The following is a 16,069-nucleotide window of genomic DNA, read 5'->3' as shown; positions in this document are numbered from 1 at the left end:
TTTGTAAAGAAGAAAGATGAATGTGGAACTCTTTGCAAAATCTTCTTGAAGGAGCATGGAAGCTTGAAGGACAGATTAAATCTGGCAAGGTGGGAGGTAAGGTTTTTCATGTTTTCCCTCCTAGCACCTGATAGGACACACTCCCGTTAATAGCAGGGTCTCACTGTGGGATGACGTGGGTTGAATTTGGGGGAAGGAGTTGTGAGTGGGGTAAACGAATACCCTTCTCTTTTTCCACTGAGATTCCGAATCCCCAACGTGGGGCTTTAAAGGTGGGTGAGTGGTCAGAACTTCCAGCGACTCTATAACTGACAATTTACCTTTCTTTTGTTAGACTCTTTTGAGATTACTCAGCCTAATCGAAGAGCTTCCATCAAAGCTGTGAGTTATTGGGAATTCATTTTGGGGGGGATTTTAATCATGGCAGGGTGAGAGAAATAGAAATTGGCTTGTCTACTGCTTGGTGTGAAATGTTACCAGTCTTGCCTGGGTCTACCCACAGAATCACAGGATTTTAGAACCAGATGGCATTTTTGAGACTGTCTAATGCAGCTCCCCTGTTTCACAGATGAAAACACCGAGGTCAAGGGTTTTCAGGAACAACTATAAAGGACACATGGACAAAACCAAGGGGGAAGGTGGAAGCAAGGGAGAAAGGTGGGTTTGGCTGGGTGGAGGATAGTGGTGGGGGCTAAATGCAGACAATTGTAATTGAACATCAATAAAATAATTTAAAAACAAAAACAACAAAAAAGAAAACAAAATTAAAAGCATTAAAAAAAAGAAACCACTGAGGTCAGAGAAAGCAAGTTATTACCTCAAGGGTACACCGAGGTAGGATTGAGACTCAGGGTTCCTGCCTCCCGTGTTTAAGTCCCTTCCCCATTTCCATTAGGGAAGAACTCACCCTGAATCTGGCCTCATTCTACAATGGGGCAGAAGCTTCACCCATGTTCAGAGGGCAACTGACTGAGGGGTGCTAGGAACAGTCTCTGCACTTTTCCACTTTCCTAAGTTACCACAAGTCCGGGCAATTTCCCCTCCCATGATTAACATGTCCATCTTTTATTTCATATTTTACCTGATGCTCACAGGCTTGTCAATGGGATATGTTTTCTCTGTGACTGATGGGTATAATCAGTGTCCCTGGTTTGAGTTTCTTTTCAACTCTGTTTTTTGACCCCAAGTTGTATGCTTTCTAAAATGTATAGCTGTCACCATGGTTTGAGCCCCCCAATTCACTCAAATTACTCTTTGAAAATAGGAATGTGGTGACACATTTTGTATTCAAGTTCCCACCCTTGACCCCTTTCCTCCCTTTCTGTGATTCATTTATATTTTTAGGTCCTAAAGAACAACTGAGTTAATTTTCATGTCTTATTAATTTGAAAATTTGGCTTTCTTGTTCTACTAGTTTTTGGATTAACACCAGAGATTTATGTTGAGAAAAATGCTTATATTTGAAATAGACTTTATTTATATTTTGTCAGATAACTGGTACATTTGGAGTCTTTGTGTGTATGTGTGGGGGTAGTATACTCAAGGAAGTTTCAAAAACCTCATTTCTCCAAATTCTGCCTAGGTTTAAGGTAGAATACAATTTTCAATAAAAGAGGGAAGTGTTTCTAAGAGTCCCAAGAGAAAGCCTTACACATGTTTTCCCAACTCTTCAATATGAATTATTTTCTTTTGATTTTTAAAAGTAAGCAGAGGCCAGGCCAAGCCTGTTTGGAAGTCAGTCTGAAAATGAGTGGATCTGGATCTCTCTGACAACAGAAAAGGCCTTTTCTGGGGCGCTCAAGCACATCATTCACAGCTAACTGTGTGTTATTCCACAGCAGGGATTACAGACACACATATATGATAGATCATATGCTCAGAGACCAAGTCATAATTGTGTAGTGAAATAATTTATACCTACCATAGAAATAGAAAACCGTATAAGTAAAAATACTTGGGAACAGAAATTGTAGTTTGCACAATGACTGAGTTGAGACATGGGCTTTTTTATTCTTTCTGTGCGCTGTGTGTGTATGTGTGCGTGTGTGTTTTGTTTTATTTTAAGAAACCGTATAGTTTTCCTGTAACACTGGAAAAGTGCTGTGTATATGCATGTATTCGTGTGACTGTGTATGAAAAAGACTCACGCAGGCCCTTCTCACCTCTTTGCTAAACACCTCTTTGAAGCAGCATCCTACAGTCTCCTTGATAAGGAAGGAAACGACTTCAGTCCCGTGTTAGAGAGGAGCCGTTCGTGCTTTTGAGCAGCGCACACTTACAACTCACTTTAGAATAAAGTGTAGTGCAAACACCTAATTTTTACAGAACCGCTTGTATTTGGAGTTACTAATTAAAAATACTCACGCTCTTCCTTCTTTTCCTGTTCAAATCTGCAAGGTTATTTAATTGAAGTCCTATTTGGTGGGTGCAGATGCATGATGTGTTTGAATCATCAAACAGATTTAGTGTGTTTTGATTGTTGTGTGTGCCTCATTGCTATTCCCAGAATGTCGAGCTGAGCTTATGCTCCTCGGGAAGACTTAGACGCCTGAAACAGTAAAAGAGTCCTTTCTTCTCCTCCCGCCCTCGCCCCCCATTTTCGTTGAAACTTTGCCAATATCAGATCACGCTCTGTCTGTTGCTGCATTAAAATGAAGTCATTCCCTCCCACTTGTCGCCCTCCTCCCACCCCTACCTTTCCCTGGCTCTCCAGCCCCACAATTGTCTCACTAAGTCTGCAGCCACTCTTACTGTTATGGACAAAGTTTTTAGGTTTTATTTTATATTTTCTGCCTTTCTCTCCTCTCCATTTTCTCCCCATTTCCCCCCTCTTCTCAGAGGTTGTTTTTGGATTGGGGGCTGTGAAAGGGAAAGAGAAGGGGCCTGTTTTCCTCTCGAGGTGAAAACAGCCTTGGACCCGGCAGGTGCACGGCCCCCAAGCAGCTGCTTGCGACTCTCAAGCTGAAGCTCTTACTTCCCCCTCCAAGCCAAGAGCACTTCATATAATCCTTTCATGCAGTTCACACTGTAATTGCAGAAACCCCAACTGCTGGGGCTCATCTTATTATTATTATTATTGCGATTCTTATTTTTGTTGTTGTTTCTCACTGATAACACCTTCTGCAAATGGGAACCTGTCATGTTTGTTAGTTTTTTGTGTGAGACGAACTGCTCCTCCCGAAGCAGGATTTTTTTGTCTTGCTCTTAGCCCCGTTCCCCTGCTCCCCCTCCAGCCCTTACCCCCCTGAAGGCCACTCAGGGAGCAGCACATGTGGAACTTTTATGCAGTTCTATAGGGCCTTTTATTACCCTGCGGGCCTCATCCTCTTTTTAAGGAAGAGGCCAGTGGTTAGGTGCTGGCAATGAAAATTATTTTCTTGAACACCAGCTTGTTTTCTCAAGGTTCTGCTTATTTCTTTGGTAATTACAGGACTAAAGGTTTCTTTCTTTCTTTCTTTCTTTCTTTCTTTCTTTCTTTCTTTCTTTCTTTCTTTCTTTCTTTCTTTTTCTTTCTTTCTTCTTTCTCTTTTTCTCTCTTTCTCTCTCTCCTTTCTCTTGTTGACCTGTGAGTACTATAGTATATGGAACAATCACTTCATGGTTTTGAGGAAGAAAGGGCCAGGGATGAAAGTGTGGGGAAACTCTATGTTTTAAAAATGCTCTTAAGAAATGCTTATAGAATTAATGACACACTTTTATTGCTGATTTAAAGAAAACCTGGCATTCTGAGGGTCAGAAAATATCTGACTATCCATAAACTATTATGGATATCTAAGTCTAATTTGTAATTTTGATTTACAACTTTGCCCTATTTTTAAATTATTTATCAAAATGCAGCAATTCATGACCACTGTCATGTTTTTATTTTATTTTATTTTATTATGGCCATGTACTACCTGTACATGCATTATTTTTTAAATAAAACATTTTATATGGATTTACCTTTTATTTTTTTAAAGATTTTATTTATTTATTATTAGAGAGAGGGGAAGGGAGGGAGAAGGAGAGGGAGAGAAACATTAGTTGGTTGCCTTTCACACCCCCCCAATCGGGGACCTGGCCTTCAACTCAGGCATGTGCCCTGATAGGGAATTGAACCAGTGACCTTTTGGTTTGTGGGATGACACTCAACCTCCTGAGCCACACCAACTAGGGCTGGACTTACCTTTTAAATATAATTTAGTTGCAAGGGAAACTATTTACTATGAAAATATCACACTGTTACTATGAAAATACCCCTAAATAAATGGCGAACAAATCTGGTATGCTGTAAAGAGCATGTAACTGTTAAAGTAAACAACTGAAAATACAATTGTTATCAATTTCTTTTGTGTTAGAGCTGTTGTCAAGTACAGGAAAGGCATTGAAGATTAGCTGAGACTTTGTTCTTACTGTAATCAGGAGGAGTGTAAGCAAACTGAAAAGAACTGCTTTCACACTCACTTTGTGGCCTGCTGGCATTCACTGCCATGCTGGTGCACCACCTGCACACCCATCGCCTCCAGTGGCATGTCACAGGTGGTGCAGGTCCTGCACATTGGGAAATGCCAGCCGTTGTGTGGCTGGGGCCTCAGTTGATCCAGAGTTCCCCATGAACATTTGGTTCTAGAATGGCTGTTTATTTCTCTTGATACATGTGGAATATATGTTTCTAGTAAAAAGGAGATTAAAACAATCTACTCTTCTGGGGGAATGAGGGTCTAGGAGTAGAATTGATCAAACATTGAGTATCAGGAAATGAAGTTCTAAGAGAACATTAAGAGGAAAGCTTGAGAAAAATGAAGTCCTGGGATTCATAATGAGAGCCTAAAATGGACACCAAAATGGGATAAAAAGTCTGGAGAAAGTGGGATGGAAATAAAGGCAAAATGAAGTGAGACGGGTATTCAGACGTAAGTGCTTGTGATCAGAGCTGACGGACTTGTAGTGTTCTTTCCTGACGCGTGGTGTGCAGGAGGGCCTGGTGGGTCTGACCCAGGGGACAGTCAGGGTAGAGGAGCACGCACAGAAAAGCACTTCAATTAGTGCAAGTCCTAAGACACAGCAAAGAGATCTGCCCAATTCCCCTCCATCCCCACATGCTACAAAGTTACAGGGTTGGAAAACCTCACAGTTTTTCTTAATCATAAGCAAAATATTTTTAAAAGATTTATGTCCCAAATTCTCCTCTAGAACCAATTAACACCCCAGTATGTAAATCTTCTCAGTAACTTTTAATGGTTCATGATGCTCTTTCTCTCCCCCAAATACTTCCTCCTCGTGTTCCTTAGCCTTTAGGAGGGAAGGGACAGCTTTGAAGGTGCATAACTACACTAGCAAATTTTTACTTAATAAAAATTCCATAGTTCCTCAATGACCTCTCTGCAACATTTTCCAGGACAGCAAGGCAAGAAAGTGAGTGTCGATGTGTTTCATTAGGTCCATATCACTTCTGGATATGGACCTAACCAGCTCAGTGGTTGGCTGGTTAATGGCTGTTCCTAATGTTGATGCAATTTATTAAAAATGACTGTTATTACCAATGTACCTGCTTTAGGTTGGGCAACAAAGATGACTATATGAAGACAGATACAAACTAAATCTATGTAACAAATATTTACTAAGGACTTAATTCAGGGCTGGGGGTACAGTGGTAACCAGCCAGTCATCAGGGAATTTATTATTTGGAATAGGACAAATAAGCACACAGCCTATTACAATGATATTTGATAAAACTCTGATTAAGGTTGGAAAACTCTAAAGGCTGGAATGTCATGGAACACATGAGCAGGTCCCCAATCAAATCTTCCACAGTCAGGAAAGGCTTCCTTATAAGCTGAGAACTTAAGGCCACATAGAAATAGGCTGTGGGGAGTCTGAAGGAAGGGGTTCAGGGATAGGGAAAAAGAGTGTTACAGAAGAAAAGAGAACCCCCAAGGACCTAGAGGTGCAGATGAATAATGTGGAGTTTTGAGAACTTTCCAGCACTTCAGCACAGCTGCTGGCTGGGTAGTGAGGTGGAGAACAGACAAGGACATTGAGGCTGAGTAAGAAAGGAGGGCCTGCAAGGCTGCATGAAGGACTTTAGATTTGATTCTGAATGAAATAAGGGGCTAATGAATGGGTGAGGGGTGTCAAGCTGAAATTCGGGAAGAAAGAGACTGCCCTGCCCTGAATGGTGTGGCTCAGTGGGTTGGGTGTTGTCTTGCAAACAGAAAGGTCATCTGTTCAATTCCAGGTCAGGGCACATGCCTGGGTTGGTGCAGGCCAGGTCCCCAGTTGGGAGCATGCAAGAGGCGACAAATTGATGTTTCTCTCACACGTGTTTCTTTCTTTCTCCCTCCCTTCCCCTTTCTCTAAAGATAAATAAATAAATAAATAAATAAAATATTAAAAAGAAAAAGAAAGAGACTGAGGTGTGTGAGGGTGGGGACATACAAGCCACGGCAGAGAGGTCCGGGTGAACCTGGCCAGACTGAGCCTGGGGGTGCTGTTGGGTGGGTTAGGTTTGTCAGCTAGGACAGGAAGTAACCTTGTGATAATCCCGAGGATTCTGATTCTGAATGTGCCGGACTCTCCATGCTGGCAGAGAAGGCTGTCTATTCAGGCTGAGCACCATGATGGGGACTTGGGGCTGGGATCGTGCAGAGGAGAGGAGTAGGAAGATGGAAGCTTTTTGTTTTTAATCAAAGAAGTTGGTTTTGGAAGGTAATTTGGACAGCGTTTGGCTAAGTGGTCTGGGTTAGTTCCCTATTACTGTATCTCTGGTATGCTCCAAGCATCTGTCTAATGTTGACAATGGGCCCGTAATGTTAAGGGAAACATCAATTCCCAGCATCTAGTAATGGTATTAATAATTGATAACATTAGTGGGGCACTTAACCTTGGGCCAAACACTGTCCTGAGCACTTATCTCATTTAATGCCCCCTTAACTCTATGAGGAATTATTATTATTTTTATCTTACAGCCGAGAGCAGTGAGACTTAGGAAGGATGATAAGTCCCTAACTAAGGGGTGGAGGTAGGGTTTCAACCCAGGGTGGATTCCAGAGCCTGAGCTTGAAACCAAAATGCCATAGTTAAGGATGTACAGTATGTTGGACACAGAGTGTCATGAATAAGTGTACATAGTTTAGACATTTTTAAATGACAAAAAAACTTATCCTAAAATTTTCTTTTTGCATCTTCCTCTTGGAATTATGTGCCAGGGAAAAAGTGTGACTAATAAAAAGTTCTGATTACTTATTTCCAGTTAAACACAGTTTTATTGAACAAGCAAAAACAAAAGATAATACAAACAGGACATTTTTTTCAGGTTTTGCTTTTTATAGTTTTGGGAGATTAAATTTGCCAAAACAGTTAAGTAGATTTTTATCTTTATATTTCACGTATGGAAGTCATGCACTCTTAAAACCCTTTTATGGGGACAGGTTCATAGAATTCATTTACATTAATCTGTTAGTAGTCATTCCTTTCCATTGAAAAAACAAAATGTGTTACCAGAATTATTATAGCACACTGATAGTGAAAAGACTTTAAAGGTCAACACACCTAGTCTGGCCCTATCATTTCATGCATGAGGAAGCCAAGGCCCAAAGTGGTGAAGGGACTTAGGTGGCCGAAGCCACGCGGTGCGTCTGCAGCAGGGCTTCGTACCAGAGTCCCTTAGCTCGAAGGAAGCCTCATTGACTGCAGCGCCCTCTCAGTCTGGGTAAAGGTGTTCTGGGGAGAATCGCAGGGTGCGTCTTCCTGGAGCATCAGTTTTACTCTAAGATTTAAACCCAAGCAATCAAGCAAGCTACCAAACTAAATAGTAACTTAAATAATTTTTATGTTAAAATAAAAGTGGCTATATTGTGGAGTAAATCATAGAAAATTAATAAATGAAACAGGAGACTTCGAAGAACTGTCCCTTTTTGGAAACGAGGGCAGGGGAGCAAGAAGAGGGGCTGCCTCAGCCTTTACTCCCAGGTGTCTTGTGGTTCAAATGTATTCTCTCTGCCTTTAGGGGATTTTCAGAGGGAAAGTTTTTTGAGACACCATGGGGATCCCAGGTGTGTGATGGACCACAGTGTACGAACAGTTCATAACACCTTGTGATGCTGCTGTGAAATGACACTGTGGCATGCCAGAAACATGCTTTGCAGTTTCCATTAATGTATATTTTTAAATGATCTAAATATATGTTAATAGATCCTCTAATGCATTATGATTTCATTTTTTATCTGAGAAATTTAAATTGTTACAGATAATTTCAATTGATAATGCACTTGATGAGTTAGAAACACGTTACATGAATGAAGGCATTTTGCTACAAAGGTTATCTTTGGAATGATGTGAATAATCTGTTTTATGCCCACAAGTACTGTGAATGCTAACACTTCATTCTTAACTCATCTAGTTGTCATTAGGTACAGCAGCTGATACAATCTTCCATTAGGCAGTCCCGGAACTGTGGGTGGTCTTGGAAACTATACCATATGAACTGTAATACACAATAGACTGAGTTGGGGAGCTTTAATTTTGAATTTTGCAGCTCCTATTGGTTGAAATTGAGCAAAAGAATAAAAGGGACCCAATTTTAGCTTTAGTGCGTATTGATGGGTTAGAACAAAGCTTCTCATATACTCCTCACTGATTAAAGAATTTAAATTACCACTCATTTTTTCTACTTAAGTTATTTATTTACCTAGCTAAAGGGGCTGAAATGGCTAGCAAACCAGGGGCACAGTTGGCTGTTTACATTTTTAAAACCAGATGCTAATCAAATAAGACACTGAAAGGAAAAATACATTTTCAACTTATGATTAAGCCAGCACTGAATGAGTTTCAGTGGGACATTTGGGAAGTGCACCACACAATTCACACCAACACCAAACTGGCTGTTCTCACTGTGGCGTTATTACAAAAGGAGTGGTTTCATGATGTTTGGAAAGTTTGTACCACTTCCCAAGGTCCGAAACTTAACAGGGTTATATACTTTTTAGAAGTTTCCTTATAAGAATGCTTTCAAATCTGTTTGGTATAATAAGCATTCAATGAATAGTTAATGATTTGATTTCCATGAGAAGTTTGTATCGGAAACCCAGAATGGAAAGCAAATAAAAAATAAATTAATAAATTTGCATGCACCAGGTGAGATGGAAGCAAGTGAGTGGTATTAGCATCTCACGGATCCCTACAAGAGTAATCATGTGTTAATCTCAAGAGAAACATTCTTTTTAAAAAACCAATCTTTCTGTGTATGCATGTAAAGAGAAGAAAATCTTTCAGAACACGATTGAAATAACAAAAAACTGTCCTTCATTTGTGGTAAATGAGCTACAAATGTATGTATGCACTTACAGAAATTTAAAAACATATTTAAATTAGAAATCCACAACCACAGAGCAGTTAAGACTAAAAAGTGCTACTTTTTTTTCCTGGCATAGAGGGTCCCCCAGTCTTTTCCACTCTAGTCTAGAGTCCTCAGTAAGGAAACCACAAGTTATTCTCTGGACAGAAGCATTTTAGCTCCCAACTTTAATATCATTTTTTGTCCAACAGCCAGTTTAAAAAGTTTTCTATCTTCCATCCTATTTTGCTTTTTAAAATCTCTAAAATCTTAATGGGATATAATTTTAAGGCTGTTCATTTTGTACCTTCCAGAGCTACCTGCTAAGTTATTTTTGTTTTTTCATGCCCTAGCCCTAATAATTCAAAGTTCAACTGCTCTTCCTCCATTTTCTCCCCCCTCCCTCATTCCCCCACCACCATCACTTTTTTCTTGCTTTTTTCCTTCTTCCTCCTCCAACTCCCTCCGGCCCCCTCCTCATCCCCGACCCCTTTGGAAGCCCCTGGGATGACACTGTTCATTGATGCATCTCCCTCATTAGCATTGCTGCAGCTTGGCTCGGGGGTTTCAGAGGCAATCCGTCATGAGAAAACTGAAGAATGTGCCCCATTTGCATGATTCTGTGCCAGAATGCAACTTTTTCTCAGCTGTTCTTTGTGTAACTTCCCCTTGAGCGTTCAACTTTCCCATGAAGTCCTAGAAATCATATTATGGATTTCCAACCCAATTGAAATGCCCCTCAGACTGGTTTTACATACTTGCTTCCTTTGCCCAACAACTTCATAGTTCTTTGTAAACAGAGCAAATTAGTACATAAAAAACAGGTTTAGCTTTTATTGTTTGGAAATGTAGGGCACATTAAGTGGATAATTTTGCTTTGAAAGTGCGGGGGTACGTATTACATGAGCAAATGTGTATTTATGACACATGTCCAAATGAAGCCACAGCACTAATAAATACTTAGGCAATCTCTGCTTCCTAGTCACTCAGTGCCACTGCAAACCACACTTTGTAACTCACTACAGAGAGGCCAGAGCAGAAACAGCGCAATGCTGAAGTGCTCACTGTTTAATAAAGAGAACTTCCCAGGAAAGTTGAGGAGATCTGCTTTGCAACTCTTGGGTGAGTATATTTTAATAAATAAATGAATGAATGTATAGCAGCAAACGAACTGCCAATTAAATATTCTCACAATATTTTAATATTTTTTCTAGATAAACAATGCTGACAATATCAACAACACTTGGACATACAACCTGTTACCAAGATTTCCATTTTCCAGAAATTAAGGTAAATACAATGTGCTCTACACGACACCCCACATTCACATTCCAGAAGAGAAAACACTCCATTGAAACATGTTTATCACATTTCATTTGGATTAACAACAAGAAACGATTTTCACACACAGACACACACAATCTTTAGCCCTTTTTAATGACATGTTATTCTTCTCAATGTCATTATATACAAACCAATATAGGTTCTTTTCATTGCCTCTTGCCTTTTACGTGGAGTTAGGAGTAACAATAACCCACTTGTTATTTCTATTCTAAAAAGTTCAGAATTATTTTTTCATTACCCTTTGACTATTGGCTGGAATGTATCCATTTGAGTAAATATGTGAAGACATGTTAGAAGTGCTTTAGCTACAACTACTTAAATTTTTTAATTGTCCATCTTTTGGAAGGAAAAATGAATTTAGAATGAGAAGGCAGAACCAATGAAACCTAAACGTACTGAGTTTCAAACAGTATTAAAATGACTTAAAGATAAGTCCCTGCACTAACAGAAGAAAATAAAGCTCTTAAGATACAAAAATTTGGTAGTTGGAGGACTGCTCACAGGATGATGAGAATTAGGGTGCAGTAGATTTCATCAGTTGTAGGTGACTGATTTTCCCTAAGCAGACAGCTCAGGTCTCCTGGCCCCTCTAACGACCCCCGCCCGCCCCGGCTCATCTCAAACTGTTGTCTAACCTTTCCCTTAATCCATCTCATCTTGAGCTGATGGGAACTGCTTTCATTCCACCTCTTGTGGAGGTAATGAAACAATCTTCTTATTCACTTGGTTCCTCGGAGCCGGTGACATGCAACAACAACAAAAAAAGCGAGCGCCCTGATTAATGGCTGCTAATTAGCAATGTTAATGACCAGGTGTCCGAGAGCATGGCCAGCTCCTCTCAGCATGGAGTGATCGTTCAATGAGGGCCCTGCAAATCCATTCCCAGTGACCCTTCCCCTCAGCTGCCAGTAATGAAGCCTGCTTGCTCGTTACTCTCTCTCGGGAGAGGCACAGGAGGAGACCCGGGCCTGGGACCCAAACCCTTGCCTGGGGTGTAGTGGATCTTCCATTAATTAAGGTTAGCATTTCTGCCCCCACCCCCCAAGCCCCCCAAAAGCTCAAAGGTAAAGGAGCAAGGAATAGGGAAATAAACTCAAAACCTCTTTTCTCAGGAGGAGATTCATTTCTAAATGGAGCCAGTAGTTAATTGGAATTATCTACATGTATTTCTATAATTTTGACTCCACACTAGCTATACAAATCATCTCCTTAGATTCTATTATTATCACATGGCTGAAGCAAATCTCATACTAACTCTCCAATCCAACTTTCTATCTGGGGGGTTTAGGCTCTCTTTTTGCTATTTAGCACAGATAAATAACAGCAGAAACTCAGAGCTCCTAGATTTGGGCTTTAAAAATATTTAAAAAGATATTTTCCTGCTTAGGAGTTGGGTTAAGGGTGCAGGTGCTCTTAGCTTTCATATAAGGGAATTATATTAACTTGAAAAAGATCCCAGCCCGAAACAAAAGCAAGCTTTTCCAAGAGCTTTATAGAAATCAGCTTTATAAGGACCTGAAAAAATTATTTAACTAATTAGAGTGGGTTCCTTTTTTTAAATGCTGACCAGAAAATTGAAAAGTGACAAGACTGAAGTCTTTGCAGATAATTAACCGTTAACTATATTTGCCAATTTGTGATAAGCTGAGTCTATGAGTTTACACAATCATTTATTTTCTCTCCACTGGTGAATGGCCCTGTACTTTCTCCAAGAGGTGGAAGAAACAGACTAAACTGAAAGTAGGTATCCCATGTCATTGTTTTTTTTTTTTAGCATACTCCTTTTTAACACATATCTCTTTCAGGTGAGGGTAGTACCTTTCCTGATTTATAAATCTACCACCTCCTTTAAAAACTTGTATGTTGAAAGGTCCTGTGTTTGACACCATCGTGATAGGTTTCTTTTGATGATGTTTGTGAAAGAATGTATAATTTATATCAGTAGAATAAGTGCTATTGTACAAACTACCAACTAGGGATAGGTGATGGAGTACTACCCGCATATTGCACCTAACAGCAGGGTTTAAAACACTGTGGTCAGGAGGTTGCTGCTGGCGAATAGGTCCAAGTGGAGTTTGCCAAGGAAAACTTCCAGGGCTTTGTTCAAGTGTGGCAAGGCCAAATAACATCACCTCCTAAGTTACAAAAGGAGGCCACCTGGACAGGGGGACTGCCTCCTTTGTGGCAGCAATATTTGATGTAGTCTTTGGGAGGAGTGAAATTTTTCTCCTGCCAATGTGGGAATTTAGTAAATACTTTTATTGTAGAAAATTTAGAGGGCATTGAAAAGTGCATGCACGCATGCATTCATGCATGCACAGCACCCATGGCCCTCACCACCGCCATCCACTGCCAACATGTTGCTGTACATTCTAGCCATCTTTTTCTATGCATAATTACTCTGTCTTTAAACAAAACTGTATTATACTACATATGTTTTATAAACTGATTTTGTCTCACTTACACCCTAACACTGATCTATGGTGAAACATTCTTCTATAATGGCATACTAAGCCTCGCTAAGATCCATGAGTCTGAATTACCATCTATGGCAAATGGAGATTTCTAGAGTCATTATAGAGCCATATTCCTGTGGTAGTCCCAGTGCTGAAGGACAGGGCACAGGCACCACCCGGGCCAGTCTCTTGTGCATAATGGACATGGAGGATTTGTTGAAGATGGAGTTAGATCCCTCCATTAGCTCAGATCCTACTTCTGTCTATTCTCTCTATAGCCCAGAGAACAGCGTTAAGGAGCCAAAGAGAAGGGATGAGTGTACTGTTGTGTACCGTATCCAATTAATCACTAGCAAAGAAAGGGCTCAACTATGTGAATATAGGTTTTGTGAGAGTAGAGAACTTCTATATCTTCTCACCTATGTATCTGCAGTGCCTAGAATCATACCTGGCACATAGTAGGTACTCAATACATGTTTTCAAAATAAATGAATGAGTGAACAATTAAAAAAATAAGTTGGACTCTATCCTAATTTATTCATGTATGAGATTCTGATATGTTTTCTTGAGTGGTAGAAAGAGTAATGGATTTTTAGTTAGTGCCCCAGAAGGGCCCAAAAGGTGGAGCTTCTGGGGAACTCACCCCCCTTGCATGTTACATGTAGCACTGGAAGAAATAAACCTGAACAGAGAGATGGCTCTGTATCTCTAGCCAGAATTCATGAAAACCCAGAGAGCTTTTGCTTGCCTCCATGTGTCTAGTCCTGTCTGCTCCTCTATCTGGTTAAAACAATCCGGGAAAATTTTTTTTATATATATTTGAGTCCAAGAACTCTAAGGTTGGACTTGAAATTAGCACGCATTCTAAATTTCTAAATTAAATCTGGCAATTTAAAGATTTAAATATTTTGTGTTTCTCTTTTATCCCTTTTTTGGATTTATGAAACAAAGTCTATCTATAGACTGAATGTATATGAGACAATGAATAAATAAGTTATCAACTGCAGGGGAATTAATTGCACTTACTGTGACTCAAAATTAAAAAGTGTGGAGTTTAAAAAAAGTATAGTGCTTGTTAGTTTTTTTCCTTTTACAACTTATAAAATACAAGTTCCTAAGAAAATGACCAAGGAATAATAGAAAATAACCACCTTGCCTCAAAAGATGTTTTGCAGCAATTAGTGGGAGAAGAAGCTGCATCCTCTGCAAGACCCCCTCCTCTATTGTGTGCGGTAGGGACGGCTGTTCCTTGACCCTCTCACTCACCTACCTCCGCCGCTTTGTTCAGGGGGCAAGGGCAGAACAGGACCCCTTTGGTAAGTTTAGTCTGTTGGAATAGCAAATGGAGAATGCTGTAATGCATTCACCCTTTCCTCTATCCATCCATCAATCGTTCTATTAATCAATCAATTGAAAAGCCTGTTTAAGCATCTCTCTACAGCCCATTATCCACAATGACTCAAAGAAACGTGGCTCCTACACTTTGCAGCTTGTAGTTTTAGAGAAAACAACAATGGAGGTAGGCGTAGAGGATAAATAGACAACAGGTAAAAACACTGAACAAGTATGTGAAATGAAAAGAATGAATAATATTAACATTGTCAATCAATTAACAGGTGTTTATGGTGTTCTGATTACATGCTCGGCGCCGGGCTTGAGTGCTTCTGCAAGGGAAGTGGCTAAAGATCAGGAAGAATTTTTGTAAATCACAGTCTTAAGTAATGAAAAACTGAAGAGGTTTACTTTTTATTCTGGATAAGACCTTGTGCAGGCAAGTGTATGCGGGGTGGTGTGCATTCTTATTCTGGTATTTGTTGAAAAGAATAGAATGACTCTGATGGGAGGGGGAGGAAGCGATGGTTTAGAAAGTTGGATTTTATAACTTTAAAATTACAACATTGCAGAATTGAAATAGTCCTTAAAGTCATTTTCTTTCAATTCTTTCCACTCCGTTTAATTCCATCTGAAACACTGAGGCCCACTCAGAGCTGGGCTTGTGCAGTGAAGGGACAAGAGGAGGGCCGAGTGGGCAGGAGAAAACCCAGTCAAGGGACGCAGGTAGAAACACAGAAAGTGGGGCCATCCTTGGGTCTAACTGTGACCCAAAGGAGGTTTCAGGAGCCATTTACAAGGATCTTATTTCTTATTCAAATGCAATAAGAAGTCCTAGAGGAGAAGAGGGTTGATGTAGTCAAGACCCATAGTGGAAAAAATGTCCTTGGTAACAAATAACATGCTGTTCAGGGAAAAAGAAATTGTGCTCATTTGACAAATGGTGCCCAATGCCTATATTATTGATTTCTTATTCCTCTTAAGTCATGCATCAGGAAAAAATCAAATCTGTATCACCTGAACTTTATTTAAGGCCTGGGAGTACTAAATCCCAAAACCTCAATATTTTCTGAAATTGGTATCCCGGCTTAATACACGACTCATTCATTTTTGAAATCTGGGTGAAAGGTTATATAAATACTTTTGGATATCCTGTTCTAACTGTGGAAGCTAAGCAGAATGATCATAATATCATTTAAAAGTGCCCAAGGAGTGAAGAAGACAAATCTTTGTTGACTTTGTTATTGTGCTAAGCACTCTATATATTGTCTAATTAATCCTTGTAATTCTTGATGTAAAGTAGTATTATCTCCATATTATAGACACTGAGGCTTAAAAAAAATCCAGTAACTGGACCCAAATCTCACAGTCACTGAGTAATGGGGAGTGGAGCTGTGGCACCAAGCCACTGCTTTTGCCACTGCACCCTGCCGTCGTGCATAATTTGGGCATCTTTGGGGGGGTTCTCTTCCCTTGGTATATATTAGCCCAGAGTTGGATGAAATCAGTATTTCTCATTTATGTGTCTCTCGTCTCTCCTCCTTTCCCTTCCCCCATTTTTTCCGGCATACAGGTTATTCATATAACGGTTGAGTAGATAGGTGGTCTTTCCTATTTTTGGATC

Source organism: Phyllostomus discolor, chromosome 2, assembly GCF_004126475.2.
Source record: "Phyllostomus discolor isolate MPI-MPIP mPhyDis1 chromosome 2, mPhyDis1.pri.v3, whole genome shotgun sequence".
Taxonomy (NCBI): domain Eukaryota; kingdom Metazoa; phylum Chordata; class Mammalia; order Chiroptera; family Phyllostomidae; genus Phyllostomus; species Phyllostomus discolor.
The sequence above is the reverse complement of the archived record's forward strand: the minus strand, read 5'-3'. Positions refer to the sequence as shown.